This window comes from Stegodyphus dumicola, chromosome 6, assembly GCF_044657685.1.
Source record: "Stegodyphus dumicola isolate Sdum_Otavi_A_Nest chromosome 6, ASM4465768v1".
Lineage (NCBI taxonomy): Eukaryota > Metazoa > Arthropoda > Arachnida > Araneae > Eresidae > Stegodyphus > Stegodyphus dumicola.
Window position 1 is genome coordinate 227,664,133 of NC_140773.1, and position 20,664 is coordinate 227,684,796.

General features: G+C 31.6%; 1 protein-coding gene across 8 annotated transcripts in view; it reads left to right on the forward strand.

Annotated features, from left to right (window-relative positions):
* Positions 1–20,664, forward strand: part of LOC118185908 (uncharacterized) — a 180,055-nt gene that overhangs the window by 71,457 nt on the left and 87,934 nt on the right. For 4 of the 8 annotated variants that reach the window (XM_035355869.2, XM_035355866.2, XM_085819614.1 and 1 more), the window contains exon 1: positions 18,447–18,574. The exons of the other annotated variants lie outside the window; for them this stretch is intronic. The gene's annotated coding sequence lies outside the window, so the exon portion shown is untranslated. Of the gene's footprint in view, positions 1–18,446; positions 18,575–20,664 lie in introns of those variants that run through there. 8 annotated transcript variants of the gene reach the window in all.

Below are 20,664 nucleotides of genomic sequence, written 5' to 3' on the forward strand. Positions count from 1 at the left end.
GACTGTGGGTATTTTGGACTTGAAGTTCTGGTTTCAAAATTCCATCTTCTTGCAAAATCTTTATATTTCCTGCAATTATATTGTGGACCATTATCCGAATATACTATTTTCGGAATACCATGTCTTGCAAAAATTGATTTCAATTGCTTTATCACTGCTACACTTGACAAATCTTCCAAATGTCCAATTTCAACATATTTGCTAAAATAATCTATAACTATTAGATAATCCCTTCCTTGAAAATAAAAGAGGTCTGTTCCCAATACTTCCCATGGACATTAGGTATTTCTTTAGATATCATTGGTTCTTTAGTATTAGCTTTTTGTAAACTTAAACATGTTTGACAATTCAGTACCAAATCTTCAATTTCTTTGGACATTCCTGGCCAATATAATATTTCTCTTGCTTTGATCTTGCATTTTACTACTCCTAAATGACCATAATGAATTCTGCTTAACATATCTTTTCGTAAACTTCTTGGTACAACAACACAGGAGTTTTTAAATATTAATCCATTTGCTTCTGATAGTTCTTCTCTGAAGTTAAAATATGGTTTTGCCAGTTCTGGAACCATACATTTTTCATCTGGCCATCCAGTTTTAATTAATTTTCTTAAAACTTGTAGTTCTTCATCTTTTTCTGTTTCCAGTTGAAAAACTTCCATTTTACCATTAGACATTGGTATACATTGTACAACTAATCCAACATGAGCTTCTATTTCTCCTTCAAAGAAATCAGATCCTTTATCAGTGAATGATTTTGATAATGCATCCACTATAAAAAGTTCTTTTCCTGGTTTATATTTTATCTCAAACTGATATGGCTGTAATCTTATACGCATTCTTTGTAGTCTTACAGGGCATTTATTTAATGGCTTTTTAAAAATTGATTCCAGTGGTTTATGATCACTCTCCACAGTAATATTTTTTCCAAATATATACTGGTGAAATTTCTCACATGCAAATACAATAGCTAAAGTTTCCTTTTCAATTTGAGCATAATTCTTCTGTGTATCTGTTAATACCTTAGATGCATATGCCACTGGTAAATTATTCTGCAGTAAGACTGCTCCTAGTCCTTCTTGAGATGCATCTACAGATAAAACTACTGGCATGTTTATATCATAATACTGTAAAACTGGTTTATTTACCAAGACATCTTTTAGTCTTCTAAATGCTTTTTCATGTGTTGCATTCCAGTTCCAGATAACTTGTTTTTTCAACAAATCTCTTAAACATGATGCCCATTCTGATACATTAGGTATAAATCTAGAAACATATATAATCATTCCTAGGAAAGTTTCTAATTCTTTCACATTTTTTGGTGGTTTTATATCTAGAATAGCCTTAATTTTGTCTTCATCTGGTTTTAAACCATCTTTAGAAAATATATGTCCCATATATTTCACTTCATTCAGCCCAAATTTACATTTATTTAAATTAAATTTAACATTCTTTTCTCTGGCTCTGTCCAACAACTTCTTTAATCTTGAATCATGTTCTTTTTTATCTTTACCCCAAACTAATAAGTCATCTATATATATTTGAACTCCTTCTAAATCACTAAAAATTCCAGAAAAACTTCTATGGAAAACTTCCGGTGATGAACTCAGTCCATATGGCAACCTCAAAAAACAATATCTACCAAACGGAGTGTTAAATGTAGTAAATTCACAACTTGAATCTGACAGTTCAATTTGCCAAAATGCTTTGTTTGCATCTAAAATACTAAAGACCTTTGCATTTGTCATTTGAGATGAAATTTCTTCAAAGGTTGGTATGTGATAATGTTCTCTCAGTATATTTTGGTTAAGGTGCTGAGGATCTAAACACACTCTTAAATTTCCATCCTTTTTTCTTACTACCACTAATGAATTCACGAATTCTGTTGGTTGGTTAACTTTCTTTATAATACCATCTTTTTCCATTTTTGCTAATTCCTTTTTTAATGGATTTAATAAGCTAAGTGGAATTTTCCTACAGGTTTCTATTTTACCAATAGCTCCTGGTTTTAATTTAATATGATATGTATATCCAGTTAAATTCCCAGTTCCTTTAAACAAATCTTGATATCCTTTTAAAAGTTCTGGTAACTTTTCATTAGAATCAGGATTTACTGTACAAATCCTTTGTATTAGGTTTAATTTTTGCAATGTAGGTAAACCTAAAATAGCTGGAACAGTTTTATCACATGCTACAACTTGAAATTCTATTTCATCCTTGTCCCCTTTCGATGTTTCACATAATAATTTACATTTTCCAACTACATCAATTGTAGTACCATTGTAATTATTTAAAGTGACTTTTGATTTAGTCAAACATTTCTCTCTTAAATTTAATTGTTTAAATTTAGGCAATGGTAGCACATTACACTGAGCTCCAGTATCCAACTTAACAAATAAATATTTAGATATGTTTACTTTTAGTTTTTCAAACCATTCGGTTTTTTTTTTTTAGAAAATGGATTTGTATCTTCTACTGACCCTAAAATATATTCATTACCATTATTATGTAACTCATGCTCTAAATTATTCTGTACAACATTAACATTTATAAAAGTGCACATTTTAGAAAAGTGATTTTTCTTTTTACAGTACAAGCAAATTTTATTATAAGCAGGACAGTTGTATAACTTATGAAAAGTTCCACATTTTCTACATGGTTTTGGATTATTGTACTTATTTCCTTGATAGTTTGAAGAAGATTTAGTACTTTGTTGCTTTTGTTTTACATGAAAGTCTTTCTTACAAGGCTGACTTTTTTCCTCTGAAGCTTCTATTTTATTTTCTTCAGTTAAAGTTTTCAGCTGAAGTTCTGCTAATTCAGAAGCTTTACACATTTTAATACATTTCTCCAATGTTAACTGATCTTCCCTTAATAATCTATCTTTGAGATTTTTATTTAGAATTCCACTTACTATTCTATCCCTTATTAAACTATCTTTTAATTCTGCAAATCCACAGTTGCTACTTAATTTCTTTAAATCGATTAAGAAATCATCAAACGATTCACCTACATGTTGTGTTCGACAGAAAAATATATGTCTATCAACACTTTCGTTTGCTTTCGGTATGCAAAAATTTTCGAAAGCTTCAATTACTTTGTCAACATCCTTCTTATCTTCTTCACTTAAATTAAAAGTATTAAATTTTTCAAGTGCTTCTTCACCAATTATATGCAATAAAATAGCTACTTTAATTTCAGGTGATTTAGTAATACCACCAGACGCTAACATATAAATTTGGAATTTTTGTTTCCATTTCTTCCAATTTTCGCTTAAATTTCCTTCGAAACTTAGATTACTTGGTGGCTTTAATCCATCCATATTTAATTTAAGACTTTAAATAGTTTATATATACATATTTTTAGTCACTTCCAATAAAAATAAACAACTCACTTACCAGCGATATAAGTTTCGATTTCACAGTAGACAACTTCCCATGATGTTTTTGTTTAGAACATCTTTACCGAGGCTGCATGGTTCTTCAAAAAAGATTTTCTTTTTTAATCAACCATGGGCTGCGCCATGTGTTGTATTTTATACGTGTTGGGTACGTGCTCAGTGATGATTACAAGATGTACACAAACATCGTTTATTCTACATTACTCATCTACTATACTATATTACCGTTATAGTTAAAGATAATAATAGATACAGTTACATATATAACAGACACCCTTTAGTAATATCTCTCTTTACTTCGCAGTCAGTGAGACTAACGCAGATATTCCTGTTTTTAATCATAAAGATGACCCATCTAGTTATCATAGGGTGAATATGACTTCCAATAAGGGCCTTATGTATTTTCTCAAAACTGATGTTATCAAAGGCTCCTATAATATCCAGTAGAATTCCAATGGCAAAGTGTCCATCTATAATTGTTTTTTCTATTCTCCACACGAGTTGGTGTAGGGCCGACTCAGTGGAGACGCCAGGCCGAAGAAGGTTGGTCTAAGCCAAAAGTATGGTTCAGATTATTATCTGACTGGAGGTGCCAGAAAATCAATTGCTCCAACAGCTTGAGCTAGAAGGATGCTAGCGTAATCATTCTAAATGAATTTGGTTTCTCATATGTATTTTTTCCTGGTTTGGGAAGTTCTCCACACCTTAGGAACATATCCTGAAACCAAACTGGAGTCGAATATGTTGACGAGAATGTGGCCAAAAATATCCCAGCCTTTCTGAAGCAGAATGCAGAATTGCGCAAATACCATCGTTCCCTGGAGATTTAAAGGGAAGAAATACATCTAAGGCCGCTTTAGCCTTTTCACTATTGTCACTATTAAGTTCACTATTGTCTTAGCAAAATCCAAATCTAATGGATTATAAAGTAGTTCCAATGGATTTTCCTGGGGGTCAGAGGTGACACTTGTGTCCCCCAGATGAAAATTCAACATGGTCGAAAGTGTATCCAAAGGGTTTATAGTATAATTGCCATCTGGTCGCATAACCAATGAGAGTTGAGACTCCTGAGATCTTTTAAGAATCTTATGTACTCTGGCAGTCTCATGGTAGGACAGAATATCTGTGCAGAAGGATCTCCATGAGTTGTATTTAGTTTTCCTGATTTCAATTTTAAATTTCCTTTGTAGAATTTTGAAGTTAGACCAGTTAACTTCAGATTTATTTCTGACTGCTTTTCTGTGAGCTCTCCGAACCTCTAGGCTGAGGCTTTCAAGCTCCTTGGTCCACCAAACTCTTTTGCTAGGAGAGTACTTCCTTTGTTTGAGAGGGCATGATGCATGACAAGATTCAATAATGATATTTGTCAGATTGTTTGCTTGAGTATCAAGCTCCTCGACTGTACAATTATTGTCTAAAACCTGAAGGTTAATGACATTAGAAACCAGGGAGTCCTTATAAAGGTCCCAATTTGTGTTTTTAATGTTTCTGAAATATTCAGCTGGTATTTCATCTCTAATACAAAATTGTATAAGGCAATGGTCTGAAAGTGAGGGATTGTCACTTACATGCCAATTCTCAATAAGGTTGTAAATATCAGAAGTTAATGTGAGGTCAATGACTTCTTCTCTTCTTCTGTTGACAAAGGTGGAGCGATTATCCCTGTTTACCCAAGTTAGGTTGGTATTCATTATAAGTTCCATGAGTTTTTCTCCTCTAGGATTGGTATCAGAACTGCCCCATGATAGGTGGTGAGCGTTAACATCACCACCAATAACCATAGGAATATTGTTTATTTCACAGAAACTCACAAGATCTGTAAATTCTTGCAGAATGTTAAGGTTATAAGCCATGTAAACCGAGCAAAAACAAATGTTTCCTCTCAGTGAACTGTTTATGTCCTTAGTTAAAATAGCAGTTAAGTCCTCTGATGTAAATTGAGATAATTTCATAGCCTTTATATTTTTAGAAATGTAAATGCTAATTCTAGGTCTTTTATTAGGTCCCTCTGACGAAGAGAAGTGTGAGTTCATGGGCCTACCAAGGGTTTTACCCTTGTACACCCGAGGTTCTTGAATTAAGGCAACAAAAGTGCCTTGCTTACCTAATTGAGCAGCTAAATTGTATGAAGCTGCTTTGCTATGTTGCAGGTTTAGCTGACTAACTTTAACCATTAAAACAGGTTAAATGAGAGATAAAAACCTACCCTGTTACTATTATACATGATTTTAAAAGAAAGAAATATTAAGGAATGATAAATGAAAATGATTAAGGTTAAAAGGATGTAATTTTAAAAACGATGCCGGAAAATCTCACCTTTGCTTGGCTTTCTCAAATGTAAGATATCTTACATTTTTCACAAGTTTTATCCTTCAATAATCCACAATCCATCAAAAATCCTCTAAAAAGTTCATACTCTCTTGTTAATTCATACATAAAATATCTCTTTGGAATGCCTGGCTTTTCCAAACTTTTACACTTGTTTGAAAACTCCCACCTTAAATTTTCCTTTAAAATCTATCGATACTTAATTATAACATCACTAACAGCAGGTTTAAAGCAATCTATAACTAAATACAAAAATCTGATCTCCAAAACAGTATTCTCCACAATATCTGAGCGTTAAAGATTCGCCAAAAATAGTGTTACGAATTTTGTGTAGATAGTTAATTTTAGTACAATTCTAATTTAAAAATGTTGTATTTCCCCATGCAATGCAGCAGAAGATAAATTTTAAGAGAAGCTATGCCAGAAAAGTAAGAAAACATTGGCACGTGCGTGTAACTATGAGTAAATGGATATCTTGGTAATTTGTATTGGAATTTAATAAATGTAACTGACTACTATATTAGCTGTAACCATAATTCCATTCTCTTGTTTACATTGCGTTTGGCGAATAGTATGGGTTACCACATCATATCATTTATCACCGCTCTTGGCGATATTTTTTGGTTAAAATTCTGGGTGGGCTATACTGAAGCTGTGCCGAAAAAATTTCAATTGACAAGTTAGTCGGAGTTGACAAGTTAGTACAGGACTTGAACAGTGGAACTTTGTAACCGAACAAGAAATTATGTCTGTTTACAGAATTAAAGAGAAAGTATTAGCACATAAAACGAAGCAACTTAACCAACTTACATTGAAAGAAATGTTTAATAAAGTAAACAAATAAATATTAAGCTTTTTTTATATAAATTTTGATACCCTTTTGATCATAATTGCTCTTTATTTCATAAATTATGTTTTCATATTTTTAATTTTATAATTTCTGCATGCCATCTTATCAGATTTAAACTGATGATCTATAATCCAGAAAAACCCCTAATCCGAAATCGCCGAAGTTCCGACGAGTCCGGATTAAAGACATTGTAATGTATCTGATTTAACACTGCAGAAGACACTCCTTAAGGAAGTAAAATTGAAGCAGTTTCAAACTTTTGTGATATAAACTAGAAGAAATTTTTGACTCATTGCATGAAATTATGGTAGCTTTAATTAAAAAGGACGGCATGATGAAAAAATTTTAATTTACAAATTTTAGATAATTTGATAATTTGTGACCATGTTCTTATGAGTATAAATATTGTCAGCAAACAACAGCATTATAAAGTATGAATATTAACTTGTTTTACAATCTACTGAAATGTTAAAACTTTTTACAGAACAGATTCAAATTATAAGAATGTGTTCGAAACCGAGGAATATATATTTTATAGTAATGAAGGGAAACCTTTTAGTAAATGTAATTGCTAAAGAAACTAAACAATAACACAAACATGATTTTTAAAGTCCTCAAGTTATTTGTCCAATGTCCTTTGAATGTCCAATGAAAATTTTTTGTAAAGTCTCTGGATGGAAAAAGTTGCACCAGGTAAATGTTCAAATAAAAAAGTTTTTCAAATTTTTGTTGATGAAAATATTTATGTTGTAATACAGATTGATTCGGGAACTCTCATGTCGAAATATAATACTCAATTCAAATAAGCTCATCTTATTGTTGATACACATATTTAATGCAACAGAAAATTTATTATAAAAGCATAATAATATGATGCAATACTAAATAATACAGTAATACTTTGATAATTAATTGGCATATCCTCTCCAACAAAATCAGTGTACCATCTTGCTGATAGTTCGGGGATGCTTAAGTACAATACAGTCAAAAGTCGTTAATCCGGACTCGGCGATTCCGGATTATCAATTTTTCCGTATTATACATCATCAGTTTAAATCTGGTAAGATGGCATGCAGAAATTATAAAATTAAAAATATGAAACCGTAATTTATGAAATAAAGAACAGTTATTATCTAAAGGGTATCAAAATTTACAAAAAAAAAAAAAAAAAAAAAGCTTAATATTTATTTGTTTACTTTATTAAACATTTCTTTCAATGTAAGTTGTTTAAGTTGCTTCGTTTTTTATGTTATAATACATTTTCTTTAATTCTATAAACAGATATAATTTCTTCTTCAGTTACAAAGTTCCATTGTTACAAAGTCCTATAATTGCTGTGTCGAGAATATCGACTAATTTGTCAATCGAAATTTTTTCGTTTTCAATAACCTCTGTGTCACTTTCTTCACTATCGGAAGCGAATTATAATGACGAGGAATTTGATTTAAATCATATCAAAGATGGAGTACATCGAGATAAAATACTACATTTAGTAAGGAATTATAAGCCAAATAAAATAAAAACATCTACCCTGAAGATAAGGATAGTGCTGACAGATCAACTTCCAATTCTTTGCGCGCCGCGGCGTCCCCCCCCCCCCCCCCCCGACTGCAGAGCAGCGGGAAATTGATAAACAGATTTCGGAATGGTTAGATAAACAAAGGATTATGCCTTTATCTATTTTTTGCAGCAATTCCACTTTTTGTTTAATGGACTTCGAAACATACTTTTGCATTGTAGATCCGTTACATATTAGTAAATATATATCGGAAATTCTATGTGACATAATGGAAAGTTCAAGCTTACTTTTAGAAAATTGCTCTAACAGTCTGCAAAAAATAATAAGCCGGATTCAATTCGAAGATTAAGGAACAACGCAATCTGCAACATTATCTGAATTAGATAATTTTAGCTTAGCTTATATCGTCCGTTATACATTAAACGCGCATGTGGCACACGTATATTCACAACTGTAAAGGTCTTATGCGCATGCGTTAACGCGACGCATGCGCAGAAAGCTTGTAGCTTTGAGATCCGGATTATAGATTATTCCAGATTATAGGTGTCCGAATTAACGACTTTTGACTGTATATCAAAAACCTCCATTCCTTAGAATAAGGTAACTGGTTTTTGGCATTGTACAATTGTCAAAGTTTTTTGTTTCTAAAATTTTGCATATTAATTAATAAAATATAACATTATACAAAATTAAAGCTGAAATAAGATAAATAACTTGTACAATCAAGTTGTCTCTGAAATTTTACAAAATATAGATGAATATTACCCTACAATAAGAAGAAAAAAAGAAAAATTTTGTTCTAAAATTTGTGTATGTGTGTGGTAGCTCTTCTGCGTTAAACTATGGTCAGAGGATCGTGACTGGTAAAGAAAATAGAAAAACCGAAGCCAGTCTCATGGCCATAGTTGAATCTCCTAACAAATAAAAGAAAAAAAATTTTAGGTTGGTGTTAGGTGTGTTCCTAGCAGGACAGTGGGCATGTGCTATCACTTCTTGTATCCTCCCTAAGGAGAGGCTGCAAGGAGTTGTAAGATTCTCACTAGTGTAATTCTCAGTTACTGTAGAAAGTGACAAATCTTAAGAACTAGTTGGGAATAATTGCTTAAGCTCGTGTGACAAGAAACAACAAGATGGAAGAGTAACTAACCTTTTATTTTTCCAATAAGATTTAACAAAACTCCGTCTTGGAGTGTCCAATAAAAGCAGACAGTTGGGCTTGAACTTAAGAGACTAAGAATTAAACTAACACTAAGATTAGCTAAAGAAATATAGCCGAAGATAATCAAGATTCTAATCGACTACGACCCCTTAACTCTATTTGACTATGAATCTTATCAAGGGCCTGAGTACGCCCGAACGTAATAACAGCTTTGACAGAGAGTAGCCAAAAGGCAGATGCGCGTAAATCAGGAACTCTAATTCTCTCTAACTCTGTAAGTAACTTCGCTGTTTAAATACAGCTCCTCCTCATTAAATATTCAGAAAGATTCCAAAACTACGTTCTGGCCGGAAGTAGTAAGTTGAAGTTAAGAATTTGACAGGAAAATAACTGTAACTTAAAATTTAACTGTTAATAAAATTAACATAATCCTTACACAGCTTACGACCAGACTTTAAATACTCAAAAAATAAAGTCTCAAAACGACCTTGTTTAAGACTTTAAAGTCTGAAAAACTTCTTACATTAACTACACACTTTAACTTTTGAATTAACTAAAGTAACTTTAAAGTTCTGTTTTTAGGGCCAACTTTACAACAATTCTAAAAGCAAGACTAAAGATAGGAAAAATTTTTTAATTTTACAACAAATTCTCTGTTTTCGACATACAGCATCTTCTTGAATGGACACTTTATTCAGCTACTATCAAGTCAGGTCTTGATCCTTCCATATCTGGAAGGAAATGTCATTAGTAAGGAATTTTACAATGCTTTTCTATAAATCCTGAAATTACGCTTTTATTTCCTCAATTAGCCCTCATGCACTTTCTTTCATACTACAGTTTTATTTCCCCCATGCTCTCCAGCAAATGTACTGAAATGTACTTCGGGTCTTTTATGTTGTGTTCCCGTGAACAAAACTACTGCTACACATCTAACTTTCTTAAAATAGATGACACTCTAGACCTTGCAAGACTCCCTACATAAAAACTCTTTCCTAATGTAGTCAGCGAAAGCTTATATTTACTTTTAAAAGTGTTAACTGGAGATCCTAACATTAAACACACGTATATACTAAACATTCAATTCTTTCACAATTCAAATACACCGAGGCCAAAATTTATCTTTTTTACAATTTTAACTTTATGACATTTCAACACAGAGATTAAACATTTCTACTTTAACATGAACATTTAAATATTTACACATCACTTTTGAATTCACTTTACATCAACAGTCATAGTTGCTTAACTACAATTTACCATCTTTACACGAAATCTTAACTTTACGTTAACAGATTTTGGTATTCTAAGAGTTTTCCGACTAAACTTCACAATTTACTTCTCGCAAGTTGCAAGTTCTTAACAAAAGTGTTTTAACGCTAGTAGCTTCTCGTCAAATTGCTAACATAAAAATCTATGATTACGAACATTTACAATCAAGCTTTCGCTATCTGCGATTTAACTTTTCTAAACATCTTTAGCAACTTAGAACAAGATGATATAATTTGAATCTGTTTTCAAAGTAAAATAAGTAAAGAAATTTTCACTTATCCTTTTCTGTACTCCTCCATTCTGATCTGGCAAAATTCTTCAAATGTAGGTTGTTTTAGAACCTCGAACCTTCTTCTGGAACTTTGATGCCCCGTGCCATTTAAATCGCTCTGTTTCTTTTTCCGCCCCTTCTTGTCTAGGCATCTGGGACTCTTGCGGGAGGGAAGCTGATTTTGGAACGTCAATTTCCTTTTTAGATCCGGAGGGGATATCCGTCCTTCAGGGTCTTTGAACCTTCTCTTGGACCTTCTAACTTATTGGTCAGGCACGGTTGTTTCCACAGGTCTTTTCTCGCTTTTCGTTCTCCATCCTGTACCTCCTTGGGCCTCCCTTGTAGTTGTTGCTGCTGGAAACTGTGGTTTACGTGTCGTAATTTCCACCTGTCGTTGAAATCTCTCCTTTACTGGAACCTTGTCAGCAGGCCTCCATCTCCTAGTCGGTGGTACTGGAGTTTTCGCAGAATCCTCGGCTCTTGCTCGTTGATCTGTTGGTGCTAACTTCCTCCATTTTCATGCGCTTGTAGCATTACTGGATTGGATTCTCCTGGCCGAAGATTGCTGGCTCTGCTTCCTTTTTTGTGTTGGGGGAGCCCAGCTGAGCTCTTGAGCTGGCTGGCTTCTCTCCTCCCTTCCAGGATCCTGTAATAAATCCTGTAAAACTTTAAAATCATTTGACTGTATCTCAAAAATTGCTTGCATAATTATTACAAAATCTGCATGATTTGAGATTTACTGCATAATTTGAGGCATCGAATCAAACTGGAAAAAAAGAGTCGACATGTCATTTCAGAAAAGTTTTCATTTTTTGTCAAAATACATATTTTAAAGCAATGTTACATATATCTCAAGACATCCTTTTAAAAGATGAAAAATGCATTTTAAAATTTGTTGATCAGATGGCTGAAATGAGAAATATAGGAATTTTTTTTACCTACTGTGCATAATCAATGAATATTTAAACAAGTACTGAAAGTTATATTGGGTAGATAAAGTACATAATTCTAATAAATGTACATAATGAATTAAAGTCTGAGATTGAAACAAAAAATCATAGTAAAATGATTACAGGGTTTCAAGGTGTTTGGAATAGCATCTATGTTTACCTTGTTCTTTCGTCCTAAGGACTATCCATTCTAACATTGAATATATATGTATACTTGTATATTAATTACTTGGTGTCTGAGGTAAAGATTGCAAGTAACTGTGCAGCCAGCCAAAGCACCAATAATAGAACTAAAAAAGCATAAATTATAAACTCTTATAATAAATTATGCAAATAAAATAAAATAAATAAGGGGAGGAATATGTGACAAGATTTTTTTTTTTTTTTGTTTACAATTCATAAATGTTTAGCTTACTATCATCGTGGGGAAGATTATAAAGCAAGTAGAAGTTAAAAAATGTTTTTGAAATCATCGCAAATGGTTACTTGGCATTAAGGAATCCCCAAATGTGCTATCAGAAATAATGTGGATTACAAGGTAAAATAGATACTTAATTACTTGAAATAGTCCATATTACTTACAGATTTTTGAAAATTATGAATATGCTATTGATGACAAAGGAGGGGTGAGGTGATAAATCATATAATTATCGAGGAAGTGAAATAAATACTCTTTGCAGCTGTTAAAACTGATTATTCTTGCTATGGATAAAATATAAAAATATGATTGCTCTATTTTGGTTGGTATTTGTTGCTCATTGTAATCTTAAGAAAACTTATAAGAAACTGATTAAAAATATTAGATGAAGGCAATAATGAATCAGGCTATCAAGACAATTGGCAGGACATGTGGGCTATAAGAGATGTTTGGTAAAACTAAATTATATGAAAGCAGTGAGTGACTAATGAAACGTTTCTGGAATCAATTTGCCTGCAAATGATGAATGATTTTATAAATTCTGAAGAAACTTCAGAAACTGTCACAGATAAAACAGTTTCCTTAATGAGTGAACTAAAATTGGATGTCAACAATGAAGATATTAATGAGTTGACTGAATCTCACTCAGTTGCTGTGTCAAATGAATACGTAATTAAACAACAAGAGTTAGATGGACTGTGAATGTGAGGAAGGAGAAGCTGATAAAATTTTCACCATTTTGGCAATCAAAAATATAAACAAAGCCTTCATGCATCTGGACAATCATGGAAGATTGTAATCTCAACAGAGAACATATATCTCAAGTGCATTGGGTGACTGAGAAATACACAGTATGTTATAGAAATTTTTATCAAGAAAAGAAAAAAGGATGGTATACAACTAACTCTTAACCTTATAAGGTATTTCTCCCTCTTTCCCGCTTTCCTTCGTCGTGTAGTGGTTCTGCATGCTGGGCCCGTATTCCAGAGGTCCGTGGTTTGATTCCAAGCAAAGGCGATGGCTAATTTTCATCTCTTCTCCTAAAAAAAAAAAAAAAAAAAAAATCCTAATGTCTCTACAACCTATATAGAAAACTGTAAAGAAACACCCTTCATTAACTTAATGATAAATAAATACTTTAAGCTATAATTCTTAATGTTCTTTTTACATCCCCCTACTTTCGAACATTCAGCATTTGCATGCATTTTCAGGATCCAGTTATGTGCGAAAGTCAAGGGCCTCCTGTGTAGACTTAATGCATATAGAATTATGAAATTCATAAATAAATGGTATATCTTTGGCCTAAATTTAGGCCCAAAGTGTCCACCTCTTTTTCTAGAACTATCAACAAAGTCATAAATATAGCAAAAAACATGTTTTTATAACTTAAAGATTTTAAAATTTCAGAAAACACCAGTTGGATTTCAGTATATTTGTTACTTCATATGAAATCCCTTGTGATCTTGCAAATGAAATGTACAGAACTGCAGTGAGAAGCACAACAAAGGAAATTAATTTAAATGCCCCTGCTATGAACCTTTCAGTCATAGCAAGACACTATCCTCAAGTGGGAATTAAACATTGAGGTATTTCAGCTACCTTTCAAATACCATCAGGTGATTGGTGAGTTCTAATGTGACAGAACACATAATTTAAAATCTTAGTTTACAGCACAGTTATAGTGAAAAGTCTTTTTAATAAAATTTTAGCTAAGTATTAAAATTATGTTGCAATTACTGATTTTCATATTGCATAGTAGTTTTGCATGGATTAGTTATTGTTTTTCATGGTTATTCATTGGCCAAGTTTTTGCCAAGTGGTTAAAAAACATTGGCTATAATCAATTAAAATCAGCATACCATAAACAGTTGCCAGTAACTGTTAGAAACTCATAAAATTATTTCAAATCTGAAGACAGTAAAAATAGAGGGGAATATATTTTTAAATTAAAGAAGGTAATTTTAAAGGTAATATTTTAAAATTAAAGAAGAAATATGTTTACAGCATTCATTCAATGAGCTATCCTATAAAGTAGGCTATGGCAGAAAAATAATTTTTTTTTTTTTTAAATCCCCAAATTTATTGCAAATAAATAAAAGAATAAAGAAAGCAGTATTTTTTGGGACAAAGAGCAATGAGGTCTTCATTTTATTTAAACCAGATCATCACTTTCAAGCTAAAACATATGAAAACTTATTGAAAAATACTTATTGATAAAAATATCAATAAGGAAAAAAAATTGGTTTTTTTTTTAAAAAAAAATGTGGCAAAAAGGATAAATTACAGTTTTGTTCCCACTAATTTGACAATTAATATTTCATAGTCTTTGCATAAAGCATAACAAACAATAAAGTTACTGCCTAATTAAAACAATTATTACCCGTATGATACAGATATATTTGAAAAAATTTTTGCGTTTGGAATGGATTTAATTTGCCGATGTGCAGAATAGTATATAAAGACAGTAGGCATTGTATGTGAATTTATTTATTTGAGCGATATATATATATAGTAACTGGAATTGTAAATCAAACCTATTAATTGTAAGTTTTTTCCTTCATTTACGACATCAAGATGCATACTGCAATATATACTTTTATTTCATCAGATGTCGTAGGTACCCACCTTTGGTTTCTCTCTTTTTCTTACATAACCTTTTTCAGTTATTTATCTGACATATTTATTTGTCTCATCTATTATAATATCCCAAAAGTCTTCATCCAAGGCTTCTTTCAAAACATCTAAAGCCTTAAGATTATCAGCTTGTACACATAGATTTGACCCCCAGGTATTGCACAAAATCATTTTACATCAGCGAGGTTTTCCTTCCAAATTCATTCCCCTGGCTGTTTTTCACTAGAACATTCACTGTAACTGCTCGATAAGTGTCTGGTACTTCTTTGAATGGTAATATTTTGCTATCGTCATCACTTTCTAGTTCACTTTTGACTTTCGTTTTGTAATTCACTATAGTCATTATCATCATATTTCTCATTCTCGTTCATTATCACTTTCGTAAAATATGTTGCTTATTTCTGACCTTTTTGGGGCAGTCTGTCACAAACCAGGTTTACTGAAGTACTGGGAAAAACATCCTCTTACAACTGTTACAAATCACTCTTGCTATGAACAAAAATTTAATTTTGTCATAGTTGGAATAACAAATTAGACTCGTCATCCGCAATTTAGGCAAAACAAGTGAATGACGAAACTTGTTATCAAATGTACCATCTGTTATAATAAAACCAGTGTTTGATCATCAGTGGATTGTATGAGGTGGGTAGTATTGGGAAGAAGAAACACAATATTTATTTTTAGGTATAAATTTCTTAATTTCTGGAAATTCGAAGATTTTGGGGCTTTAAATTGTAAATTTTTACCTCATCATCTGTTATTTAGGCAAAACAAGTAAACAGCAAAACTCAGTCATCAAATGAACCATCTGTTATAATAAAATCATTGATCAATAGGCTGTATGAGGCAGGTAGTATTGGGAGTAAAAAAAAAAACAAAGTATTTTTTCCTGGGTATGAATTCTTAAATTTCTGGGTATTCAAAGAGTTTAGGTATCCTGGAACATTGTCTAATATCAATCATGCTTTAAATTGTAAATACCTTTACAGTATTAGTTACGTGGAATGAAAAATTAACTAGTCTTTAAATATTAACTCAGTATACTAGGTTTTATTTTATTTTTTTATTTGATTTCCAAATGACTGGAAGCAATTCTTTATCTTTCCCTTTCAATGCTATGAGATTTTCTGCTTGATAAATTAACATTGGCTTCAGTTTTAAATCATCATCTAAGTTTCCATCAAGAAGCAATGCAAGTCAGTTTTATGTGTGCGTCCAGAAGCAACTGATTCTTCTTTCGATAAGAATGTATGATTAGGCATATTTTCCTAAAATAAACCTGTCTCATTTACATTGAATATTTTGTTAAGAGAATTTCTCCATCTACAATAATGAGGAAACATACAATATACAATGAGGAAATGAATTATTTTGCAGCATTTTTATCTGCATCAGCCAATTTTCCAGTTAATTTAATAATTTGTAAAGAATACTTCATTTTGAATTTGTTGCCCAGTGATTACTTGTTTACTAGAATCTTCTTTTAGCCAAGTCTTCCAGTCTTTGTGCAAATTAAGAACCTAGTGGAATAATTGAAAAACTCAGAGGGACATTGTTTTATTAGTTGATCATTTATCTACGACGACAAAGATATTTCTATTTCATCCATTACTATGCCATGTCTTTTGGAAACACATTACTATGCCATGTCTTTTCGAAACAGTCTTTGAACATATATTTCCACAATTTTGTAGTTATTTCCATTCATGTCTCGATTGTGTGCATTTTAAGTCCTTAATTTCGTTGCTCGTATAAATACTGCAGTTTACGACCCACCAGTGCCATTTGGAACCCTAGTGACATTATAATGATTCTCAGAACTCTGCTGCTTTAGGAGGCAGTATATGAGAGAATGCAAGCATCATGCTTTCTGAGCCACTGCATGAAAGAGAACAATTTTTACAGTATCAGTAAAAATCTTTAAATAACAGTGAATTATGCAGAAGTTGAGAATTGCCTGTATGAACCCATCTGACCTTGCCGTAATGACCCTGGCCTATAGCAAATCCCTGGGTATAATGAATAATTTTCTTGTTCCATCCAAGTTTTCTAAACACTAAATGTTATTTTACACTCTTATAGCAGATTCCAGGTGTATGAAAATCGGATTTTATGAACTGCATGAATATCTTTGGAACTTCTTGTGTATTTTTTATATTTTTTCCAGAATTTCTTTAAGGTTTAAAGAAAAAAATGCTTCTTTATAAGCTATACAGCCTGTTACAGGCCAAGGCTGTCTCTTCAAGTTTCCTCCACCTAACCCCATTCGACGCAATAGCCTTCCATCGATTAACTTCAATTAACCTTAAATCTTGCTTGGCATCATCTATCCATCTAGTGGGTGGTCTTCCTTTTCATCTTACTCCCTCAATTCTCGAAAAGGTTATCTTTTTGGTTGGAAATGCATCATCATATCTAAACACATGGCCCAGCCATCTGATACAAGATGCCTTTACGTTTTCACAATATCATTTTCACCATATTTCCAATATTTTCCATATAGTTAAAGAAAAAATTACTAACCATTGAAATTATCCATGTTAAGGATACTAGGATCCATATTCCATCCCATAATGGAAAACATTTTTGTATTACATTTATCTCCAGCTCCCAAATTTCATCTGTTCCAAGCAAAGACTAAGGACAGTGACATCTAATTGTAGGAGAACAAGGATACAATTAAATATATCTTAGGACACCATATTGTGTGCATTACTATTAAACCAAAAAAAAAAAAATGCAAATTCTCTTCATTCTATACAAATTCTTTGATTAAACTGTGAAACGGAACTTTACAAGAAAAAAGTTGAGAAGAGTCAGCAAGGGAAGTTGAAGAAGTATTTCTGAAATGATTTCTCCTTTTAAGAAGTCATAATATGTCAGCATCTGGACAAAAACCAGTGAATTTGCCATGTGCTGTGGAGAGATTGTAAAAGAATAAACGCCAAATTTAATAATTGCATATATTGTAATTAAATTGATGAATGATTTTTTAAAATTAGATTAGTCATTTCTTTTGGTAGGTGTGACAGTGTTAATTAGCTTGTTTTTTTATTCATCATCATTTATTCTTATTCTTACATTTCTGGGAGAGGTAAATCATTTTTCACATCAGAGCAGGAAGAGTGAACCAAACTTCTGATCCCTTCAAATTTATTATATCTTGCTTTTACTGTATTTTTTTAATAATTTTAAAATTACTAATTTTAAAATTGAACTATCATTTAACCTTAATTTCAATTTTTAAAAAAAGGCTCATGATGAAGGGTAATGGCATATATTTCTACACCTTTTTACTGTAAGCATTAAATTTAAAATAAAATTCAGTTTGAAGAATGAATATAATTAATTTCAAGAAGTTTGTTTACAAAATATATTGTAATTGTCACAAATATTTTGAATTCACATAAAAAAATTCCCCGTATTTTGTACTTTTTACTAACTTTCCAATTTTAGCTATTTTAAATTTCATTGTCTATATAGCATATATTTTGGAATGGAGAACAATTTTGCACCAACGTGTAAAGATTATGGTAAGGTTTGTAAAATTCTGCTTTGCAATTTCAAACGCCAGTCTTTTGCGCCAAAATTTCGCCAATACTCGAGCAAGAATATTGCTCGACGAGTCTGGCAGTTTATCATGGCCGTTTATCGACTGTTTCTGCCTGGCATTCAGACATTGTGAATCTCCATCTTGGGCCGAATAACTTTGTTGACTCTAAAAAAAAATGGAGCTTCGCTTACGGATATTAATAATGACAGGGCGTGGAGGTGAGTAATCTATATAATAGTAGCTGTATTATGTAATAAAAACATTTGTTTTCTGTTCTTGTTCTGTATTTAAACAAGACTTTACTAAAATTCAAGTGTATCGTTTTGGACAGCAGCGGCGGCATCTTCCCTGTGTTGCTATTTAGCCGGACTTAGCGATTTTAAATGGGTTATGATTCGTTGCTTATTATCGCTGACCGAGAACTTGACACTGACCATATTATGATTCAGTCAGTCATAACAATTTCTCTTTGTATATGATAAGCAACTTTATATATGATTATGATAAAACAGACAAGTTAATGGATGGTGGTATTTGTCTCGCAACTGATGGCCTTGCAATTAATAAATACACTTATTTTGAAAATTGTAGTTTATCACTTTTAAGATCTATAGCTATGCACAACGTAATTTAAGCTTTACTTTTATATTTTACGCTGCTTCGCTAAAATTTAAATATTTTCCTTAATATACTTAAGCCTATTTTTCATCTATTTATTTTATTTTATTTATTTATTTTCTTAACGATTGAAAAGTGGGTCATCCAATTTTCGAGCGCTGTTTTATGTATTTCAGAAGTTGATACTAAATATTACTATAAATTAATAGTATAGACTGCATTTAATTATTCTTTTTACGTTGTTTAATTATACATAGGTCACTACTGACCTTGAATTTGGGTCACTGACCATCGTTTCGGAAATGAAGGTCACTACTACTATTTACTTTTATGTTCCTCTTCCAAATTTTTACTTGTAAGAAATTTGATGACTCTTGAATTTAACGTCCTTAGAGGCGGTGGTTATAAAAGTCAAAGCAAAGAATGCAGACTGAGAAGCAATGTCCCCATTTCCTTCCTTTAACTATAAACTTTTATAACTCGAGTTGTAAACTGCAATTTACATAATGAATGTAATATTGCCTTCCCTGAGATAGTAATAAGGATGCAAACTCGCATGTAAAGTACATATTTAGTTGCATTATATTGTAAAACAGATGTTATTTTAAAACAAATTCATCTAGATTTAATATATAATAATTGATTAAATTTGTTGTGACAGATGTTCCCCAAAATTCAGCAGTAGCTTCCTTAGGCTACTCTGATGAAAATTTGAATGTTGATATAATACGAGAACAGTATAGGTTTTATCATTAATAGGTACATTGTTAATGCAAAGAACTTGAAAAGTATTTTTTTTAAACTAAATTTATCTTGAATGAACTTCATTTACATGTAGTCCTTGATTTGTATTTTATAGGTCAAGACAAGCGATTTGGTTCAGTATATATTTCGACACAGCTTTGCTATTCTTGGTTTTAATATATTAAATTGAAGTTTTCTGAGTTTTTTTAATTATGGAATTCCATTAATGAAAGTATATAGTGAAAATGTAATAGTTTCAGGTAAAATGGACTGTTGTAATAAAATTTCATGCAGTGTATACTGATTTCAATTCTTATGATTTTGATTCATTTTAAAATTTATTCATATGGCTATAGATGAGCTAAAAAATAAAACACAAAAATAGTGCAAGTAACTTTCAGTGTAATATAAACTGTAGAACCTTGAATGATAGATCTAGGGGGGATTATATATATATATACTCAGCATTTCTTAAGACCATTATTGTAAGATAAAAGAATTATGAATTACTTTCAAGATATTCTTTCCCAGTTCCCTTTTATTTCTTTTATGATTTAAGGAAGGAAAAGAAAGTTGTTTGGACATTGTAGCTTTACAAAGGGAAGTTATTTGCTTATTGTTATAGAAAACAAATTTTTCTCATGAACAGTTAATTTTGGCAATAAATATGGGACATAATTAACTGATCTTTTTAAGAGTGCTTGATATTCACAAAAAGATAAAAGCTTTACATTTTTTTTAATCGTCATTTCATACTAGAGGGGTTCAGGCAACAAGTATCAGCATCATATTTATAAAATTGTAGTACTAGTTACGAAGGTTATTAAACATAGAACTTTTTTCAGATGCAGAGGTACAAATGAAATCCATATAAATAGAAATATGTTACCTACAATAATTGTTATTTTGTGTTTTATTTTAATTCAGACATGTCGTTTCTTATTTG